The sequence below is a fragment of the Canis aureus genome, chromosome 5 (assembly GCF_053574225.1).
Source record: "Canis aureus isolate CA01 chromosome 5, VMU_Caureus_v.1.0, whole genome shotgun sequence".
Lineage (NCBI taxonomy): Eukaryota > Metazoa > Chordata > Mammalia > Carnivora > Canidae > Canis > Canis aureus.
This window is the reverse complement of record NC_135615.1, coordinates 73930540-73941483: the sequence shown is the minus strand read 5'-3', so window position 1 is coordinate 73941483 and position 10944 is coordinate 73930540. Positions and strand designations below refer to the sequence as shown.

Here is a 10944-nt window from a genome sequence, read left to right as displayed (position 1 = left end):
CAGTTTGGGTCACACACACAGTTGCCCTGTAGTGCCCTTTGTGACTGCTTTCTGGAGAGCTTCTGTGCCCATTCTCATTCTCATTCTCAGTTATTAGTTATCTATTGTTAGATCGCAGACGACCGCCAAACTTAGCACCCCTCCATGTCCCTCGCTGATCTACTGTCCGCATCTCAGAAGCGAGTTCCCATCCTTCCCAGGCCTCCACAGCTCTTTCAACACATGCCTTTGGTGCCTTGTGGTTTCTTCAGAAAACTGACCAGACAGGCCTGTTTCTTAGGGACAGCCCAGTTTGGAATCATAGGGACCACCTCAGATACACTAGCTCTGATCCCATCTCACCCTGCCAGCCTGTAGTAGTTAAGGTGCTTTTGGAAGCCAGGGATAGAAGCTGACTCAGCCAGAGGTGGAATTTAGTAGAAGGATGCTAGACTGTGTCACAAAATGGAGGGAAGCCAAAGAGCCAGGATCCAGGAAAGGTAGGGGCCAGGCAATCCTGCCCCTTAACAGCACGGTTCTGTGGGCTGTCGTGGCAGAACACAGCCATCAATGGACGCAGTATCAAAGACGCTTACCTCTGTCCAGTTTCCTGGCAGAGAAACTGATTAATCTAGCTTGAGTCAGGTGCCCATCCGTGTCCAATCAGCAGTGGCGGGGAAAGAATCCCTGCCATGGGGGTTTTCACAGGGACAGGTCCTGAGGCGGGCAAAATTGCGGAAGGCCAAGACCCACTAGGAGATACCTGCTCAAGGCAGAGGTTTGTTCTGTGCACAAATAAAGTATCTGAGATATTAGAAAGCTCCAAAATCACATAGTATCCCATTGTCCTTTCAAGAATCTTCCTGTGCCTCTGATAGCCATTCACTTATTCAAGAAGCTTTTCCTCTTGCTTATTCTTCCCCTCTGAATATCCTGCCTAGAAGCTGGCACCAGCTTATGGGCTTTAAAGTCACTTCAAAATGTGGTTCAAAGACCACTTACTTCAGAATCACCAGGGAAACTTGTTAAAAATCCAGGTTCTAGGGATTGGGCCTCAGAATCTGTATTTAAGCCCACTCCACAGGCGATCCTAATGCACAGCAAAGGGTGAGAAGCACCACCTTGGATCGCTTAGGAGGCAGCTTCATCCCAGCTCCCCTGAGCCCCATTCCCTGGCCATCTCCTGGATCTTGTCAGACACTCTCCAGTGACCCTCCTGTCCCTCTCTTAGCAGCAGCATGGGCCCCCCGGGACACATGCTTCTTATTCTGACCCTACTTCTGATGCCATCTTTTCTGTTTTTCCTACCTTCATTCTCCTGTCGTGCTGATTCTCCCCAATATTCATTTTAAATTTTATTTTAGCATTTAAAAATCTTTCGTATTTACACAAACAACCTGAAAATCTTTTTTGGAGGTAGGTAGTGAATAACCAAATAAAGGAATGAATTTTAATTGTCCCAGTTCCTAGGGGGTTATTAGTCTCTGTGCAGATGGGCCTAATGAGCACCGTACTAGGATTTCTAATTACCCGTAATGAGCTTCCAAAATTCATGGGGCATAATAGGGTGAGGTTGATTGTTACCCAAATGGCCCAATGAATCAAGCCTCCTGGTAGCTACACCCTTGTGTAGGCCCCTCCCACACGGATGCTGGGTTTGGCATGTGACTTGCTTTGGCCAGTGAAGGATCAGCAAGCAAGACACAAACAGGGGCCTGATGAGTGCTTGTGCTTTGGGGGTTTTTCTCAGAATGCTCATGGAACCACCATATGAGGAAACCCAGCCTGGACTATATCTTCCTTGATGATGAAAGACCCCATGGAGAGGGAGTCTAGCCATCCCCAGTGTCCCAGCTGAATCCAGCCCTCGTCCATTGCTCCAACTGAATGCAGCTGCACAAGCAAGCCTGGAAAAAGCAGAAGAATGCAGCCAGCCTAGAGAATAATGAGAAATAATAAATCATTGTTTTAAGTCCTAAATATTGAGTGGTTTGTTATGCAGCAACAGCGAACTGATACAGAGAATCACAGTAATAGTCTCAGAACAGTGTTTCTGTGCTACTGTTTCTAGTTGCTATTCTGGAGCCTCATATAGATCTGCTCTAGTGAAGCAATCCAAAAATACAGTGGCTTAAACAAGATTGTTTCTTTTTCTTGCATGTAAGAGGTCAGAAGTAGGTGATTTCCAGGCTGGGGGTGAGGGGACAAGGGGCAACTCTGTCCACCTTCAGAATGCCTCTTGCATTTCTGGATCCAAGGTGACTGCTCCAGCTCTTGCTATCTTCCCACCAGCAAGAAGAGATAAGAATGAGAGAGGGCATGCCCAATCCTTTAAAAGGCAAAACCTCAAAGTGGCACACATCACTTTTATTCATATTATTTTGGTTAGAACTTAGGCATATGGCCTAGTTGCAAAGGAGCCTGGGAAATGTAGTTTTTAGCCAAGTAGCATGTACTAAGTTAAAACATGGCAGTTCTTATTAAAGAAAGGAGAAATATTTGAGAATAACTAGCAGTCCATGCCGTGGTCTGCCTCCAAGGTGAATATTCTCATTAATAAATATGAGAGTCTCTCAGGCCAAGTGGTTTTATTTCTCATTCTAAATCAATAATGGGCATAAAGCTTTTATGTATGGATTGGCTAGGATACTTTAGGCTGCAAGCAACACTCAACTAATAGTTGCCCAAAGAGTTTGGAATTTTTTATCTTAAGAAATCTTGGGGCACTTGGGTTGCTCAGTGATTGAGCATCTGCCTTCGGCTCAGGTCGTGATCCTGGGGTCCTGGGATCGAGTCCTGCAACGGGCTCCTCATAGGGAGTGTGCTTCTCCCTTTGCCTATGTCTCTACCTCTTTCTCTGTGTCTCTCATGAATAAATAAATCTTAAAAAAAAAAAAAGTTGGGACGCCTGGGTGGCTCAGCGTTTGGGCCTCTGCCTTCGGCCCAGGGTGTGATCCTGGAATCCTGGGATCGAGTTCCACATCAGACTCCCTGCATGGAGCCTGCTTCTCCCTCTGCCTGTGTCTCTGACTCTCTCTCTTTCTCTCTCTCTGTGTCTCTCATGAATAAATAAATAAAATTAAAAAAAAAAAAAAAAAGGCTTGAAGTCAGCCATTTTGAATGAATACTCCTTTCTTCTTTCTGCCCTCCCATCTTCCGTGTCAAGGTCCCTCTTCCATGGCTGAAAGATGGTGCAGCAGCTCTAAGCATCATATCCACAGATAACAAAAATAGTAATAATAGCTCTCATGCACCGAGTGCTCACCATGTGTCTGAACTATATAGACATTTTAGGTGTACTTGCTCACTTGATCTTCACAACAACCCTATGAGGAAGGTGCCACCATGATTGTCATTTTGCAGATGAGGAACATTAAGGAGAAGATAGAGTAACTCATTTAGGACCACACAGCTAATTAGAGGCAGAGCCATGCTTTTACCCTGACTCTGAGCCCCCACTTTTATCGACGGGGGCTGCTCTGTCACAGACAGCAGCCCAGGAAAGGAAAGCTGGGGCAGTGTTTGCCTTAAAAGGGCACCCTCTGCTTTAATCAGAGAGGGAAACCCTTCCCAGAAGCCCCCGAACCACTTCCCCTTCTGTCTCATTGGCCAGAACAGGGTCACCTACTTACCCGACCCAGTCACACGGCAGAGAGGAGTGGGGACACACACACAGTCCCCATCCCCTGGAGGTGGGCACACCGCCCTCACACCTGAACAAAAAGGGCTTCTTTTAGGGAGGAAGCAGGGGGCAGATGACTGCCCCCCGGGAAGAAGCGAGGCTTAGCTGGAGGCTCCCAGCTTGAAATAAAGTTGGCTCAGACGCCATCCCTCACCCTCCACTTCTGCAAAGTCTCAGGCTTCAATTGTGTGGCTCTGGCTTCCTGCTTCTGCTGAATTCTAGCAGCTGTTCCCTTTATTTCTGCCCTGGAATTGACTCAAACATAGGATGCAGCCCATTTCTTCTCTCAAGAAACCGTGAATACCAGGCTGCTCTGTGAGCAGAATTTCACTGACGATGTGTCAGTTTGAGGAAATGGTAGCGTTGCTCAGCCCAGACTGGAAGTGGCACTGGGACATTCCTGTTCTTAAAAAGCTGTGGCCACCGGGCATTCCTCCCTCACCCCTCACCCCTCAACCCAACCCGCACCCTTCCACTGCCAGCCCCTCGTCTTCCACCTGGCCTCCTTCATGGCTCTGGCCACCGTGGTGCTCCAGGGGCCTCCGATCAGTGTGGGCAGTTGGGTCTCCCACCCCACCTTCTCCCCCCAACTGGCTACCAGGACTCTCTGCCCGACCAGACCAGTAAGAGGCTTCAGAACAAAGGGGCCCTTTATTTAATGAAGCAGGATTTACTCTCTTGAGAAGGAAGCTGTGGTTATAAATAACAATGGTCCCCTTCTGGACTCTTCCAGGTGCATCGGAAATTCCAATTTCAGAATAAGCTGACAGCCAAGAGAGTCCTCCCCATGTCAGGTCCTGCCTGAACACCCTTAAAGTTCACAGTGAAAGACACAGCCACTTTTCCAGAACCTGGGGAGGTAAGACCAAGATACATTAGAAAAACACTGTCCTTCTAGAGTCTTCTAAAACGTCCTTCAAACTGGTGCCTCTGGATGTCTTCATGGGTTCCTCTCCCCTGCTAGCAAGTTCTCTGCCTCTGAGGTTCAAAAGCTTCAAAGATTCCTTTGGGAGCTGTTGTCAGTGGTTTTGAGAGCTAAAGAGGGGGGGATCCCCTGCCATACTTTTGCATAAGTCCCAGCATCCCCACCGATGTTTCTAGAATCATCTCAGAGCTAGGATAGCTCAGAAGGGAAGCCCAGTGCCCACTCCGGCTCACAAGGAGGCAGAGTCTCACCCTAGCCCCCATGCACCCCCACCCAAACTCCCAGGGATGGACCCAGACTCAGGGACTCTCCTGCCCTGGGCCCTCTGTGCAGGTGTGGGGGTTGTGGGCCTGGCCACAGGCCTGACAGAGGGGAAGGGGGGTGGAGGGAGCTGCAGGGTGCTGATTGCCCCAGGAGGGGGATCAGCTACGAGGGAGGGAGGGGAGCGTAAGGAGGGAGAACGGAAGAGGAGCTGGCTGGGTCACGAGTGGAATGAAGGACCGGTGAGAACTTGTGAGTCCCAGGGTCAGGTGGCCGCAGGGCTTTTAAGAACAGAATGTCTCTTGGGCTACTTTCCACTGTGCGCCGTGTCTTTAGTAAAAGTCACACTATAGCCTGTAGTCACGATTGCTCTGGGAACAGGGGAAAATATTCTCATCCCTTGTCCCTCATTTGGGTCAATTCCACGGTAGAAATAAAGGCAACAGCTGCAAGAAATCAGCAGGAGTAGGACAGTGGCCATGAGAGCATCAGCCCTGAGGACCCACAGAAATCTCCATAGCCAGGGCCACAGGGTTTGCACGCACCTGCCTCAGTCTCCAGGGGCCAAGACCGCAGCCGGATTCGGGTTACACCCTGGGGCCCAGACACTGATCCCTCTCTGTGCCACGATTCTCCAAGTGTGGTCCGGGGCCAGCAGCACCTGGATGCTGGGGAGAATGCAAACCCCTGACCGCCCCCTCAGGCCTACCTAATCAAGCCTGGGGGATGGGGCCCAGAAATCAGTTTTAACAAACCCTGTGGCTGATTCTGAGGCACCTGGAATCTGAGAAGCACCTGTCAAAGCTGACAGAAGCCCGATTGGTTCAGGTGTTCTATAACCAGGGGTTCCCATTCCTCTCTGCCAGTTAGTCTTTAATGGGCAGGTGTGGGACCCCGTTCTGCTTGATGAGACCGAAGGGGGTTCTGGAGAAACCCCTATCCCTCATAAAACAAGAAAGACATCTGAGGAGAAAGGCTTGCTCTGTCCTTTCACTTTTGGTTGCTGTCAGAGGCCATGTAGCAGAGGGCTTAAAAGTGGGGTCTCCACAGTCAGGCTGTCGGCGTGTGGAGTCCTTGGGTAGAGGGCAAAGAGAAGAAAGGAGAAAATTATAATAGTAAGAGTTGCCGCCATTTAACAAGGGCTTTCTGTACGCCAGGTGCTGTTCTAAGCACATAGCACATTTCACTTCATAATGGATCAAGGACATAGACTCCGTTGTGCCCATTTTATAGATGAGGAAACAGAGGCACAGAGAGGCTTAAATCACTTGGATTCAAGATTCAGACTCAGGCCATCAGGTCCGGGCATTGGCCTTTTGCTAAGCGCAACAGGAAGCTGTTGAAAGATCATTAGTAGGGTGGCAGCTCTGATTTGCCTTAAAAAAAAAGTCACAAAAACACTTTGCTCATAAAATTCTCCAGGTGGCTGGGGAGGAGCCGGAGGCACTTGGGCGCAGGCTCCAGACTCTTTCCCTTGCCTCTGAGACATCACCCCCCACCGTGAGGAGAGCCAGAGGCTCAGGTGACTGGGACCAGGGTGACTCAGATGCTGCTGGGCTGGGAGGACCACAGATCCCAGTCACCCTCTGGGGAAGAAAACAAACAGCACCACATCGCCATGATACTCATTAAATAGAAGAATGGAAAGATGGTCTTCAGAGAGTGGAATTGTAGGTGATTTCTTTTTCATCTGAATTTTTATACTTTTTACCAGTTGACAATGTATCGCTTCTTCTTCTTTTTTTTTTCTTTTAAGATTTTTGTTTGTTTATTCATGAGAGACAGAGAGAGAGGCAGAGACACAGGCAGAGGGAGAAGCAGGCTCCATGCAGGGAACTCGATGTGGGACTCGATCCCGGGTCTCCAGGATCACACCCTGGGCTAAAGGCAGGTGCCAAACCGCTGAGCCACCCAGGTGGCCCTGACAATGTATCACTTCTTATTTAAAAGCCAATTTTAGGGGATCCCTGGGTGGCCCAGCGGTTTAGCGCCGCCTTCAGCCCAGGGTGTGATCCTGGAGACCCAGTCTCTCTGTCTCTCATGAATAAACAAATAAAATCTTTTTTTAAAAAAGCCAATTTTATTATGTATAAAAAAGACGGGATGAGGGGCCAGAACTCAGGCCTTCCCGGCTGGTTTGGCTTCCACTGGTACCAGTTTTAGCTGAAATAGTCATAATGATGGCTGGACCCTGGGAGGCTATTGAGAGCGTGCTGGCCCCTTTCTCAGGGCTTTATGTGACATGTATTAACTCATTTAATCCTCACTAGCTTGGCCAAGGTCACAAAGCAGAGGAGTGTCAGGCTGGAGTCCAGCCGCTCAACTCTGTATTATGCTGGTTTTCTAGAAATTGTTTCCAAGTGTCCTGTGGATGAAAGGCCTGGCCTTCCCTCCCTCCCTCCCTCCCTCCACAGTGAAAATGGCCTGCACTCTGTGACGGGCAGGATCACTCGGGTGGGGGTTGCAGAGCTGGGCGAGGCGATGGCCAGGAGTTCCCGCAGTTGGTCGAATCCTTGAGAGCCCACACGGAACTCACTCTTCTGGCAGGGGTCTGTCCACAGAACCAGCAGCCTCGACTCCAGGCTCCTGGGACTTTCATGGTACCTGTGGGTAGGGAGGGGTGGCTATTTGAGGCTGTAGACATCTGAGCATTATGATGAAAAATTTGTGGCTTCGAATCCCAGCTCTGCCACATACCAGGTGTGAGACCTTTGGCAAATACATCTGTGAGTCTCAGTTCTTTCTTCGGTAAAATTAACATCTTGGCGGTTGTCTGCCACAAAAGGCATAATATTAGTAAAGCTCTTAGCGTAGTGCCTGGGACATGGTGAACACTTATTCAGATGATGATGATTTTTCAACAAGCTTTTATTGGGCATCTCTTTGTGTGTCCAGCACTGTGCCCAAAGCAAATTTCTCTGGAGGTGTTGGAGCCCAGCAATTGGGCTTAGCAATTGTCTAGCAGGGTGACAGCTCTGATTTGCCTTAAAAAAAAAAAAAGTCACAGAAACACTTTGCTCATAAAATTCTCCAGGTGGCTGGGGAGGAGCCAGAGGCAGTTGGGCATAGGCTTCCCAGACTCTTTCCCTGGTCTCTGAGGGACAAATGCCCACAGACAAAATGCTTCAGCAGAAAGAAGAAGCCAGAGCTAGAAACCCCTAGCATGTCCTCAGAGCACAAGATGGGGTTTGAGTGGAACTTTAGTCTTATGGGGCACCCCGGCTGACACCGGGCTTATAGGCATCAGGATGGCACCTATACTTTCTTCCCGGGGGGCAGAGGTCTGACTTCTCAAGGTTTGGGAGGCAATGTACCCGGGTCTTGGGAGGGGGGTGTTGTAAATTGTGTCTGGTCTCGACTAAGTACATATGGTTCTCCTACATCCTTTTGCCTGCACAGAAATTGTTCAGAGTCCCTTAGGGAGTCAGCAGGCGAGGCTAATCTCTCAATCCGTGTGGTTTGGTGGTGGCTGCGTGACACACAAGGAAGAGCCGGGTCTCCCTCACAGGATTATTGGAAGAATTAAATTCATGGTTACACGTAAAATGCTTAGAATAGTGACAGGCATTGGGGAAGTAAACAATTGATGTTAGTTGATTTTATCTTTCTCTTCTACCACCTTCTCCTGCTTCGGCTCCTTTGGATGCCCTTTCTGTGCCTTAAATCACCACTTACCAACACTCAAGTATCTACATTTTCTCTCCTCCCTTCTAGCACATCTAGCCTTATGACCAGTGGAATGTAAGTAGAAGTGGTACTGGCAACTTTCACGAATCACCCTTTAAGTGGAGGGATTGTGCCTTTCTCCTTCCTTCCCTCTTTCCTGCTAGCCAAAACATAGGCATGAGGGCTGGAGCTAGAGAAGCCATTTTGGACCATGAGACAATAGCTGAATGTGGAAGATTTTGGAGCAAAAGTCTAGGTCCTGAATGATTGTGGCACCACCATACCAGCCTGGACTACATTTCCAGACATTCACAGGACAGAAGTAAACTTCTGTCTTGTTTAGACCCCTGTTATTTCTTTTTTTATTTTTTTTAAGATTATTAAAATTTTTTTAAAGTAAAATCTACACCCAACGTGGGGCTCGAACTTGCAACCCCAAGGTCAAAAGTCACAGCAGCCAGGTTCCCCAAGACCTCTGTTATTTTGGATAGCCATCGCTCAAAACTGAAATGATTCCAAACTCATACAGGAATAGAACTTGGATTTGGAGCCAAGCTTGCCTGAGGCACTCCACTGGAATAGACGGAAAACTACCTGAATCAGGGTCATAGGGTGAGGAGCTTGGTTAGAAGAGTATTTCAGAGTCCCACTTTAGCTCTGCTGATTTAGACTCTCTTGGGATACCTGGGTGGCTCAGGGGTTGAGTGTTTGCCTTTGGCTCAGGGCGTGATCCTGGAGTCCTGGGATTGGGTTCCCTGCAGGGAGCCTGCTTGTGTCTCTGCCTCTCTCTTTGCATCTCTCATAAATAAATAAAATCTTAAAAAAAAAAAAAAAGACTCTCTCGAGTTGGGGCCTGGGCAATTCTATTTTAAGCAAGCCTCTCACCCAGAGGGTTCCAGTGTACCCTCACGTGGGAACACAGCCTGTCATTCTCCCTCTTCTCCCAAGCCTTAAGAAAATCAGGGGGCCGTTCTGATCCTTTGGGTGGAACTACAGGCAGGTGGAAGCCAGGGACCCAACACAATGGGCTTCTAGAAGGGGAGGAGGAGGTGGGAGGGGAGGAGTCAAGGGTCCAGCCTTGGGCCTTCAGGTAATCCGCATCCATCCCCCAGAAGCAGATGCTGTGTAGGCCTCTCCAGGGAGGCAGCTGTGTCCCCTCAGGTCTTGGATGGTGTGGGGGCCCTGTCGCCTCCCCGGCCCTGCTCTTACCCGGGGCGGTTGCTCCCAAGCCAGAGAGATCTCTGAAGCCCCGAGTGTCTATGGCATGCTGAGCTGCTCTCATGGAGCTGGGGACAAGCCCTGGGAGGCAAATCTCAGCTCAGGAGCTGGGGTTTCAGCGCAAAGCTGTGCCCTCTTCTGCAAGCCACACTTCTCCTTTTGAGAAACAGCTCAGGCCTTTCATAAGCTGTCGGGCCCCGGGGGAGACTGAAAGCCTGACACAGGCACCTGGGGACCGTGTGATGAGAGGCGAGCGCTGAGCGCTGCCGACCTTGCCACAAAGTCAGGTGAGCCCAGCAGCATCTGTCGTCAAGGGGAGGAGGCACGTGGGGAGCTGGGCCGGAGTGTCCGGGAGGGGGGCGAGCCGCCGAGCAGGTGCCTGGGTCCCCACAGTCCCTTCTTGGGCTCGCGGCCACCCTCCCTTCCCTCGCCCCGCAGCCGCAGGCCCCGCGACCACTTGCCCAAGGATTGCCCGCTGAGCCCTGGCCACGCCAAGCGCCCCGGGGCCACCTGCAGCAAGGAGGTGAGCGGTGCCCAGCGCCAGCAGGCAGGGCCCTGTCGGGGGCTGGAGGCGCCCCGGGGCAGAGGGACCCTGGGCCGCAGCCACGTCCTCCCTCTCCAAAGGCCAGTGTGAGAATGACCTTGGAGGTGATGGAGTGGGGGGAATGAAGGGCTGGGGGGCCCGGGGGCGCCTGTGCCCGCCTCACCCTCTCCCCGCGGGAGGTAGAGTTCGGGCACAGCCCCTCCTTCGGGGACAGGGAGCCATCAGTCCCGGCTTGCTCGTTGCCAGGCAACCCAGGATGAGCCTTCGAGGTCATTTCTCAGACAATTCTGAGCTCTCTCCACAGCCTGTTAACAGATGGTTCTGCAAGCAACCAGCCCCAGCCAGGAATCGATCGCTGTGGCACTGCTGCCCGTTTCCGGCGGCGCCAGTGACAGGAAGCCCTTCCAGAACTCCCAGTACTGCATGTGTTGTCCAGGGGGTGGAAGGGGAAGCGGCCTGAGGTCAGGATCCAGGTCAGCTCCGGTGGCGGCAGGTGGTGTTGCCCGGGGGGGACAGGACCCCGGAAGGAGAGACGTTGGAGGATCGGTGCCAACGAGGCACGATGTGGTTAGACTGTCAGAACGGGCCCAGATGGCGGGAGTGCTTGTCCCAAGTGACTCCTCCACAGAACTCCCCTTGAAAGGAAGCTCTTAATCCCATCTTCCCGTC

The 10944-nt window shown here is 50.9% G+C and overlaps 1 long non-coding RNA gene across 2 annotated transcripts; it reads right to left on the bottom strand.

Moving 5' to 3' along the window:
• Positions 1-4261: 4261 nt before the first annotated feature.
• LOC144314606 (uncharacterized) lies at positions 4262-10557 on the bottom strand. Of its 2 annotated transcripts, none has more exons than XR_013380477.1 (5): positions 10439-10557; positions 7545-7831; positions 7384-7451; positions 5393-5515; positions 4262-4512 (listed from the first exon to the last, which is right to left on the bottom strand). It is a non-coding gene; the product is annotated as an uncharacterized LOC144314606 (long non-coding RNA). The 2 variants fall into 2 exon arrangements; XR_013380476.1 differs by having other exon boundaries at positions 4267-4512; positions 7545-7620; positions 10439-10540.
• Between the last annotated feature and the right edge of the window lie 387 nt (positions 10558-10944).